Below are 10279 nucleotides of genomic sequence, written 5' to 3'. Positions count from 1 at the left end.
ATAATTACAACAGAAAGAGCATCCCCTGCCAACTGTGAGTGCCCATTTACATCAGAAAGAGATAGCAAAATGTACTCAGGAAGGTTCCAGCCAAAGTAATTGAGAGGGCTGCCTGAACCCAGCTCTGCTTTCTAAATATTGTCCCTGGGTTAGGGACAGGAGAGGCCGCAGAAGGGGGAGCAGGGGAGGAGGACCCCAGCCAGAAGCCTGTTGACCTTTCCCACCTGGGCACAGAGTTCAGTGACTTCTGGGCCTGGTGTTGACTGAGGTCTTGTTGCACACTTAGTCCAGGTGCTTCTGCTGGGGAGCTGCAGACCTGTCACTCCACTGCGCGGTGGCCTTCAGATGTCCTGGATCCCTGCACTCACACGGAACAGTTCAGGACATTCCGCCAGGGTGTAGAAGTTCTCCACACCAAGTAGTACAAAGAGGTCTCCTCTGATTACAGTTCTCTTAGTTCAAAAGCTCGTCCTTTGGGTTTGCTGCAATTGGAACATGAAAAAGAGAGAGAGAGAGAGAGAGAGAGAGAGAGAGAGAGAGAGAGAGAAAACTAAGGGCATTAAGGAAAAAAAAAAAAACACAAAAAACCCAAAGCCGCAAGTTGGGAGGAAAAAACCCTATGAAATGGAAGTGCATTATGTTTTTGTACATTTTCAAAATGTAGCCAAACTAAACCATTAAATGAGGATTTTGTTTCACAAAGTCTGCAAACTATTCAACCGCTAACCCACTATACCAAGAATGTGGTGCCAACCAAAATATGTCAAGATTAGTAGTGCTCAATAAAATCTCAAAACCAAATGACATGCAAGCTGTATTTCGTGATTAGAGCGCTTCCTTATGTCAGGGAACATACATATTAACTTGTTTAAACACAGCGATGGCTGTCACTCTGTGTGTCAAAAACAGAGGAAGGAGAATCTAGTGCTCACGGAACCCATCCAGATGAGACGTCACTCTTTCTGTTTTCCTGGCAGACATCACGGACACCTTCCAATTAATGCTGACATCATCTGAGAGAAGAGGAGCTACAGAAGGGAGGAACGTGGGGGAGGGAGAGAGAGGGGAGGGGGGAGAGAGAACTTCCCACTTCACAAATTAGGGCAGTAAAAGCCAGGGTTTGCAAGTATCCTGCCCAAGGCCCTGACACAAGTACAGAGCTGGGATTACAATGAAAAAATGCTTACTTTTTATGCCAAGTCACCAAAGTTACAGAATGCAAACACCTCAAATATTGTTTTTAAATGTAGGAACCAACATTTACATAAAGCTTTTAAGGTCTACAAAGGACTCATACATTTTGTCACTGAATCCTCATCATTTACATATTATCATCCTCATTGAACAAAAAGGAGGCCCTAGTCTCAAAGAGATGAAGTGACTTGACCAAGCAGCTACATCCTGAGCCAAGGAAAACCAGGTGGGACGCCTCTGTCTCAGGTCTGCAAGCCAAATGGGAACTGCGCAAAACGAAGCTGCTCCTCCCAACACGGCGTTTCTTTTTGCACCAAAATGCTTGAGTTTGAGCAGGATTCTAAAACCAGAGAGGGGTAATTATCTCATTCTCTGACTGTCAACATCAAGGAGCTGCTGTGCGCTCCTACCTGGCAGGAGAATGGAAGGAAGCTGTTCTCTCACTTACAAAATAAGGTAGGAAGACGTGATTATGTTAGAAACACTTGAGGGGGCTTTTGGGTGAAAGGGAAAAACCAGAGTCTGCTTCCATCTGTTATTTGGGTGCTTCTTCCCTTGTATGAGCCTGGCAAGTCCCCCACAGGCACTGACACAAACTCTCCCCTCCTCTCCTGTCCCCCTACACCCACGTGCCTTGTTCGAATTCACCCTCTTGATGCTGGAGATTCACGCCTCCCTATAACTGCCACATAGCCTTGGGGTGATGTGGGGGAGAACTGGAGTCAAACCAGCGTCTCCTTACATATTGCAACATGGCTCCTTCCAGTCTGCCCTTCATACCACAGCCTGAGGGGGCCAGTGGAGCTTCTATGTGGTGATGGGCGTGTCAATTCCCATCCACCACATACACCTTAGCCCGATGAGAAGCCAGGCCTTTCAAGATCTGGGCACTGCTGGCATTCTGGCCTCATCCCTGACACTCATCCACATGCACCAAACCAGCCCATAGTTGGGCTGAATTGTGTCCCCTGCTAAAATTCACATGTGGAAGCCCTAGCCCCCAGTACCTGTGAATGTGACTACATTTGGAAATAAGGCCTTTAAAAAGGTAATTAAGGCAAAATGTGGTAATTTTGGTGGGCCCTGATCCAACATTAGGAGACGAGGCTACAGAGAGAAGACCATGTGAGGACACAGCGAGAAGGTAGCTGTCTGTAAGTCACAGAGAGAAGCCCCAGAAGACACCAACCTGCTGGTACCTAGATCTTGGACTCTAGCCTCCAGAACTGTGGAAAAATTAATTTCTGTTTTTTAAGCCACCCATCTGTGGTACTTGGTTATGGCAGCCCTAACTAACCGATATAACTCCTCATTCTCAGACCCCTCCAGTGGTCCTTCATGCTGCATGCTGGTTTCCTGCATGCTGGCCCCTCTACCTGTCCCTTTTCTGTTGGCCTAGAAGACATTGGCTTCATCTCCAATGTTCAACTCTAATGGCAGGTCTCCTCATGCGATCTTCCCAGCTAAGGATGGGCACCTAACAGTTCACCTGTGACAACACAGAGGCTGTGGCATACATTTATTATGTGACCATCCCCTGCACTTACCCGGTGGCCCACCTCCTCACACAGTGAGTTCTCTAGAAAAGGGACCTTCTCTTACTCATTTCCCCAGCCTAGCACAATGCGCATCAGAGAGGACATTCCATTAATGTTTGATGAGGGGACAAATAGGAGAATGGAAAGAAGCAGCAACAATAATAATGACAAAACTCATTGAATGTTTGCTATGAGCCAGACACTATTCTAAGTGCTACACTTATTACTATAATAACCAACTTTATCCTCCCAATATTGTTTATGGGATAAACAATATTGTTATCCTCATTTTTACACCGGAGACCTAGGCATACCAAGAAAAGTAACTTACCCAAGGTCACACAGAGCCAGATATTTAAAACCAAATATCTGGTTTCAGAGTTTACATTCTTAAGAAAATGTCTTCCATGGAGAAAGAAAAGGAGAAAAGGAAAAAGATTGGAAAGGAACAAATAAGGGAAGAAATCACAATTGTGTAAACTTAGGCAAAATAATTCAATTCTTTGAAACTCAGTTCCCTGCTCTGCTCATCTCAGGAAAGACTCAAGTGAGATAATCTCCGATGAGTTGTAATTGCAGAGTACTGTAGAACCACACAGCCTCTATTTTCAGTAGCCAGAAAGCAGTCAAGTAACCACAGGCCAGCGTATTGAAGACTGGATTTTCGGGTGGAGCTATTTTGCATAGTGGAAAATCCTGAATAGATACGTTTCAAGAAAGAGAAGAATGGGATAGTCAATGCTGGGGGGAAAGAAATGCTTCTCTGCCTACCGCCATCACCACAACCACAAGTAGCACCGCCTTTCTGTAGCATTCCAGGGACTCATCCCCCTTATCACATCTCTGCCCCCTGGAGGTGAGCATTCCAAAGGCCCTGACCGGGAGAGTCTCGGAGGATACCCTACGAGGCTGTTGCCCCTGGTTCAGAAACCACAGATTACATCTTTGGTAGGCCTGCAAACACTGTTAGGTTAAAATTTCAGTTGACTAACCCAATTCACTGAGATCCCAATGTTACCCTTAGGGTAGAAGGATTTCCAGTTCTGTTTCAAACTTTGTTTTTTAAATACTGTCTTCAGTAGAGCACCATCTCTCTCTCTCTCTCTCTCTCTCTCTCTCTCTCTCTCTCTCTCTCTCTGATTGAGATGAGAACTGCACTGAGCATGAAACAAGGACTTATGTGGCCTGGTAAAGAGACATGTCTAGTTGTTCCACACCTGTCAAGACTCTTCTTTGAAGGTTTTCAGATGACCTACTTACCTAGGCTGAGCAGAATGTTCAAGTGCTTGGAAGAAATCACCTGTAAATAGAAAACCTATGTTTAACCTAATCCCCTTCAGCAGACTCTCCTGCAGTCCCTGTAATCAGCCCTGTGGTATCAGGTGAAGGTTCTTGATTATCTCCCTGTGGCATTGTGTCTCACCACATAGCTGATAATAAACTGATGGATTATCAAACAAGATTGCAGCTTTAGCAAATAAAATCATGTTTTGTGTTAAGAGACAAAATGCTTACTATCCCTATCTGCCTGGCTAAATATTTACATATCACAGGCTTTCCAGGGTCCCTGTTCTTTCTAATCTGATTTTTAAAAAACAACACAGAGGTTAAGTTAACAGAAAGGGAACACACTGTGCTTTCGACACTAAGCTAAATGCCCCTCTGGGAGAAAACAGGGACTGCCTAAAAAGTAGAATGAAATCCCAGGCCTCAGGTACAGAAGATAGAGCTGAGTGTGTTAGGAGGAACCAAAATGCCTACTTTAAGGGGAACATAAATGAAAGAGAATGGGTGTGGATGTGTATAAGAGGGGGAGCAATGTGCTTGTATAAAGTTTCATGCTGGTCTGTGGCTTTATTTATACCTTTTAAAGCCTTTCTTGTCCATTACCTATATTCTCCCACCCACCCCATCCCCACCCACTTTCCTGTTTTTCCCAATCTCTCCATTTTACAGCTGACATAGAGTGAGGCTGAGGAGAAGAGAAGGTAAGTGACTCTCCAAAGGCCCTGGAAGGCAGGCCTCTGCTAAGTGAAATAAGTCAGAGAAAGACAAATACCATATGATTTCACTTACATGTGGAATCTAAAGAATAAAATAAGTGAAGAAACAAAATTGAAATAGACTCACAGATACAGAGAACAGACTGACCATTGCCAGAGGGGAGTGGCTGGGGAGTAGGGTGACAATGACGAAGGGATTAAGAAGTACAGATTGGTAGTTACAGGATAGTCACAGGGATGTCAAGTACAGCATAGGGAATATAGTCAATATTGTAATAACTGTGCGATGTCAGGTAGGTACTAGATTTATCAGGGTGATCACTTCATCCTATACAATAAGGAGGTAATAAAAAATTGACCATCACGCCCTTTACAAGATGGCTGTCCCCATGTGGTCACAAGATGGCTCCCCCATGTGGTCAAAAGATGGCTGGAAGAGGAGGGCAGTTGTGGGTGACCAGACTGGCAGGGGAGGGCAGTTGGGGGGGACCAGGCCTGCAGAGGAGGGCAGTTGGGGGGGACCAGGCCTGCAGGGAGGGCAGTTGGGGGCGACCAGGCCCACAGGGGAGGGCAGTTTTGGGGTGGGGAGGACCAGGCCTGCAGGGGAGGGCAGTTGGGGGGGACCAGGCCTGCAGGGAGGGCAGTTGGGGGCGACCAGGCCCACAGGGGAGGGCAGTTTTGGGGTGGGGGGGACCAGGCCTGCAGGGGAGGGCAGTTGAGGGCAACCAGGCCTGCAGGAGAGGGCAGTTGGGGGCGACCAGGCCTGCAGGGGAGGGCAGTTGGGGGCAACCAGGCCGACAGGGGAGGGCAGTTTTGGGGTGGGGAGGACCAGGCCTGCAGGGGAGGGCAGTTGGGGGCGACCAGGCCCACAGGGGAGGGCAGTTTTGGGGTGGGGAGGACCAGGCCTGCAGGGGAGGGCAGTTGGGGGGGACCAGGCCTGCAGGGAGGGCAGTTGGGGGCGACCAGGCCCACAGGGGAGGGCAGTTTTGGGGTGGGGGGGACCAGGCCTGCAGGGGAGGGCAGTTGAGGGCAACCAGGCCTGCAGGAGAGGGCAGTTGGGGGCGACCAGGCCTGCAGGGGAGGGCAGTTGGGGGCAACCAGGCCGACAGGGGAGGGCAGTTGGGGGCAATTGGGCCAGCAGGGGAGCTGTTAGGTGTCGATCAGGCTGGCAGGGGGGTGGTTAGGGGGTGATCAGGCTGGCAGGCAGAAGCAGTTAGGGGCAACCAGGCAGGCAGTCAGGCGAGCGGTTGGGAGCCAGCAGTCCTGGATTGTGAGAGGGATGTCCGACTGCTGGTTTAGGCCCGATCCCTGTAGACAAACCAGCAGTCGGACATCCCCTGAGGGGTCCCAGATTAGAGAGGGTACAGGCTGGGCTGAGGGACACCCCCCCCCTCCCCAGTGCATGAATTTTGTGCACCGGGCCTCTAGTAAGTTATATAAATGTCTAATTACTGGGTTGTACACCTGAAACTAATACAAAATAATATTGAATGTAAACTAAATAATTGGAAAATAAAATATTTTTAAAAGGCAGGCATAAAAAACAAACCAAAAAATAGGTCCTGTAGGGCAGGCCTCCTTGGTTCCTCCTGCAGCCCCTTTTCTGTTGCACTTCTCTACTCTCTCTGCTAAAGAAATGGAATGGCAGAGGGTTTTTCTTAAAGCTTCATGTATTCATATTGACAGATCTGAAGTTAAATTACTACTAGGGTTAAGACTCGTGGACAGAAACGGGTGTAACTTAAATTAGAAAATGGACATTTTTAAATGCCTATCTTTTTAAAAATATTTTATTTATTTATTTTTTAATCCTCACCCAAGAATATTTTCCCATTGATTTTTAGAAAGAGGTAAAGACAGAGAGAAATATTGATGTGAGAGAAACACATCGATTGGTTGCCTCCTGCACAAGGCCAGGAAGGAGCCTGCAACCCAGGTATGTGCCCTCGACAGGAATTGAACCCAGGACCCTTTGGTCCCCAGACTGACCCTCTATTCATGAGCCAAACCAAACTGGCTAGGGCTAAATGCCTATATTTTAAGAGAGAGAAGAGAAATTGGTTTGGAAATTGTATACTGGTCAGTTGAAATTTGTTACCATCCAAGGGAAAAGTACTTGGCATTGATAGCAGCCACCGTGGCTAGTTACGGAGCAAGTTATTTCAGAATAACTGACTTCTTTCTATGAGTGACAGGATCTTGCAAACATAGAAGGGCCAAGAGACATGATTCTCTGCATCTGAAAGTCAGAGAAGCTCTTGGTTCCAGTGACTTTATCTGTCACACAAAACAGCCCTGGACTGAACTTCATTGCAAAGAAATATTTGTTCAGTAGACATTAGAGGTCCACAAAAGCACCTGGGCAAGATGCTCTATGCTTCTGCCTCCACTTAGTCACAGGGTAGATGATTTTCCAGGCAAATCAACCAGTTATCCTGGCATGAAAACATGCTAGTTCTCAGGCACCGGGCCCAAGAATCCAGTGTTTTATGCACATTTGGCCACCCAATGAATAGTATTGAACAAATAATGAGCATAACACATCATTAAAAAAACCTAACACTCGTCTTAGCTGGTTTGGCTCAGTGTATAAAGTGTCAGTCTACGGACTGAAGGGTCCAGATTTGATTCCGGTCAAGGGCACATGCCTGGGTTGCAGGCTCGATCCCCAATAGGGGATGTACAGGAGGCAGCCAATCAATAATTCTCTCTCCTCAATGATGTATCTATCTCTCCCTCTCCCTTCTTCTCTAAAATCAATAAAAATATATTTAAAAATAAATAAATAAATAAATAAAACCTAACACTGTATTTCTCTTTTGTAATGGTATGTCATCTATACAATGCATCAAAAATAAACTAGTAAAATCATGACTTTTCCCTTTTAATAATTAAAAGTCTGAAAAGAAAATACAAATTTCTTAAAATAGGAAGACAATAAATAATACAAATTATCTACATGTTTATATAAATATCAGCACTGAAAGTGCATCTTTCCTCCCTCAAAATCTTTTTCCTCCCATCTCCAAATGGATTCTCTCTTTACAGTTGGGTGTATATTCTTCCAGATATATATATATTCTATAAAACTATATAGAATATATATATATATATGTATATATATGTATATACACACACACACACACACACACAGGTATGTTCTTCTATCAATATCTGTTTTAGCTTTGTTTAATATATTACATAACTGAGGTTATACTTTATACAAAATTTTGCCACTTGGTTACTTTTTTTAAATGTTATGTGTCAGAGTACTTCTCAGGTTAACAGACAGAACTCTACCTTATTCTTGTTAATTTCTACTTAGCATTCAAGATGTCCTATAAATTATTATGGATTCTATTGATGGACAGTTAGATCATTTTCTTTTGTGGGCTATTATCATCAAGAATGCCATAAACATTCATGTGTGTATTATTTTGTGCACATATAGAAATCCTGATTTGAAAGAAATATCTGGTTTTAATTTTGCTAGGTACTGCCAAAATAACTATCACTTTAACACTGCTGCCTACATTATGTCAGTACCTGTTTTTTTCACTCTCTCACCGACAATGGCTATTACCAGATTTTTAAAATTTTGCCAATTTGATGGATTAAAAACTACCTTCTGTTATTCCTTTTTCTGTGATTTATTACTTTCTATGGAGTTTAGGGAGTATTTTAAATGAATTTTAGGAACTCTATGCATTTATCCATTTTGAATTACATATGCAACCAACACAGTATATGACATAAACTTTTTGTCATTAACTTTTTTTAATTTATTTTTTTATTGATTAAGGTATTACATATGTGTCCTTATCTCCCCATTGCCCCCAACCCCCCAAATCATGCCCTCACAGCCCCCTCCCCCCACCCCCCATTGTCTGTGTCCATTGGTTAGGCTTATATGCATGCATACAAGTCCTTTGGTTGATCTCTCCCCCTTACCCCCACCCTTCTCTACCTTCCCTCTGAGATTTGACGGTCTGAAAGATGCTTCTCTGCCTCTGGATCTGTTTTTGTTCATCAGTTTATGTTGTTCATTATATTCCATAAATGAGTGAGATCATGTGATATTTATCTTTCTCTGACTGGCTTATTTCACTTAACATGATGCTCTCCATTTCCATCCATGCTGTTAAAAATGGTAAGAATTCCTTCTTTTTTACCACAGCGTAGTATTCCATTGTGTAGATGTACCACAGTTTTTAAATCCACTCATCTGCTGATGGGCACTTAGGCTGTTTTCAAATCTTAGCTATGGTAAATTGTGCTGCTATGTACATAGAGGTGCATATATCCTTTCTGATTGGTGTTTCTAGTTTCTTGGGATATATTCCTAGAAGTGGGATTCCTGGGTCAAATGGGAATTCCATTTTTAGTTTTTTGAGGAAACTCCATACTGTTCTCCACAGTGGCTGCACCAGTCTGCATTCCCACCAGCAGTGCACGAGGGTTCCTTTTTCTCTGCATCCTCACCAGCACTTCTTTGTTGATTTGTTGATGATAGCCATTTTGACAGGTGTGAGATGGTACTACATTGTTGTTTTGATTTGCATCTCTCAGAAAATTAGTGACTTGGAGCATGTTTTCATATGTCTCTTGGCCTTCCTTCTGTCTTCTTTCAAAAATATTCTATTTAGGTCCGTTGCCCATTTTTTGATTGGGGTGTTTATCTTCCTTTTGTTAAGCTGTATGAGTTCCCTGTAAATGTTGGAGATTAAATCCTTATCAGTGATAACATTTGCAAATATGTTCTCACATGCAGTGGGCCTTCTTGTTGTTTTGTTGATGGTTTCTTTTGCTGTGCAAAAGCCTTTTATTTTGATGTAGTCCCATTTGTTTATTTTCTCTTTACTTTCCATTGCCCTAGGAACTATATCGGTGAAGAAATTGCTTCAGCATATGTCTGAGATTTTGCTGCCTGTGGATTCCTCTAGTATTTTTATGGTTTCCCATCTTATGTTTAAGTCCTTTATCCATTTTGAATTTACTTTTATGTATGGTGTAAGTTGGTGGTCTAGTTTCATCTTTTTGCATGTATCTGTCCAATTTTCCCAACACCATTTATTGAAGAGACTTTCTTGACTCCATTGTATGTTCTTGCCTCCTTTGTCAAATATTAATTGAGCATAGTGGTTTGGGTCAATTTCTGGGTTCTCTATTCTATTCCATTGGTCTATATGTCTGTTCTTGTGCCAGTACCAGGCAGTTTTGAGAACAGAGGCTTTGTAATACAGCTTGATATCTGGTATTGAGATCCCATCTACATTGTTCTTCTTTCTCAGGATTGCTGCTGATATTCAGGGTCTTTTTTATTCCATATGAAATTTTGGAGAGTTCATTCTAGGTTTGTGAAATATGCTGTTGGTATTTTAATGAGGAGTGTATTGAATCTATAGATTGCTTTGGGTAGTATGGACATTTTAATGATGTTGATTCTACCAATCCATGAACACGGTATGTTCTTCCATCTGTTTATGTCTTCCTCTATTTCTTTTTTCAGTGTCCTGTAGTTTTCTGAGTACAGGTTTTTTACCT

At 43.6% G+C, this 10279-nt stretch overlaps 1 long non-coding RNA gene across 1 annotated transcript in view; it reads right to left on the bottom strand.

Moving 5' to 3' along the window:
* The window catches only part of LOC308248195, a 10480-nt gene extending 6294 nt beyond the window's left edge, over window positions 1-4186 (bottom strand). The window contains exons 1-2 of the long non-coding RNA XR_013960609.1: window positions 3993-4186; window positions 225-482 (exon numbers count right to left, since the gene is read on the bottom strand). This is a non-coding gene — a long non-coding RNA (uncharacterized lncRNA). The remainder of the gene's footprint in view (window positions 1-224; window positions 483-3992) is intronic.
* Window positions 4187-10279: the final 6093 nt, after the last annotated feature.

The sequence above is a fragment of the Plecotus auritus genome (assembly GCF_963455305.1).
Source record: "Plecotus auritus genome assembly, chromosome: 5".
Taxonomy (NCBI): domain Eukaryota; kingdom Metazoa; phylum Chordata; class Mammalia; order Chiroptera; family Vespertilionidae; genus Plecotus; species Plecotus auritus.
This window is presented reverse-complemented; position numbering and strand designations above follow the sequence as displayed.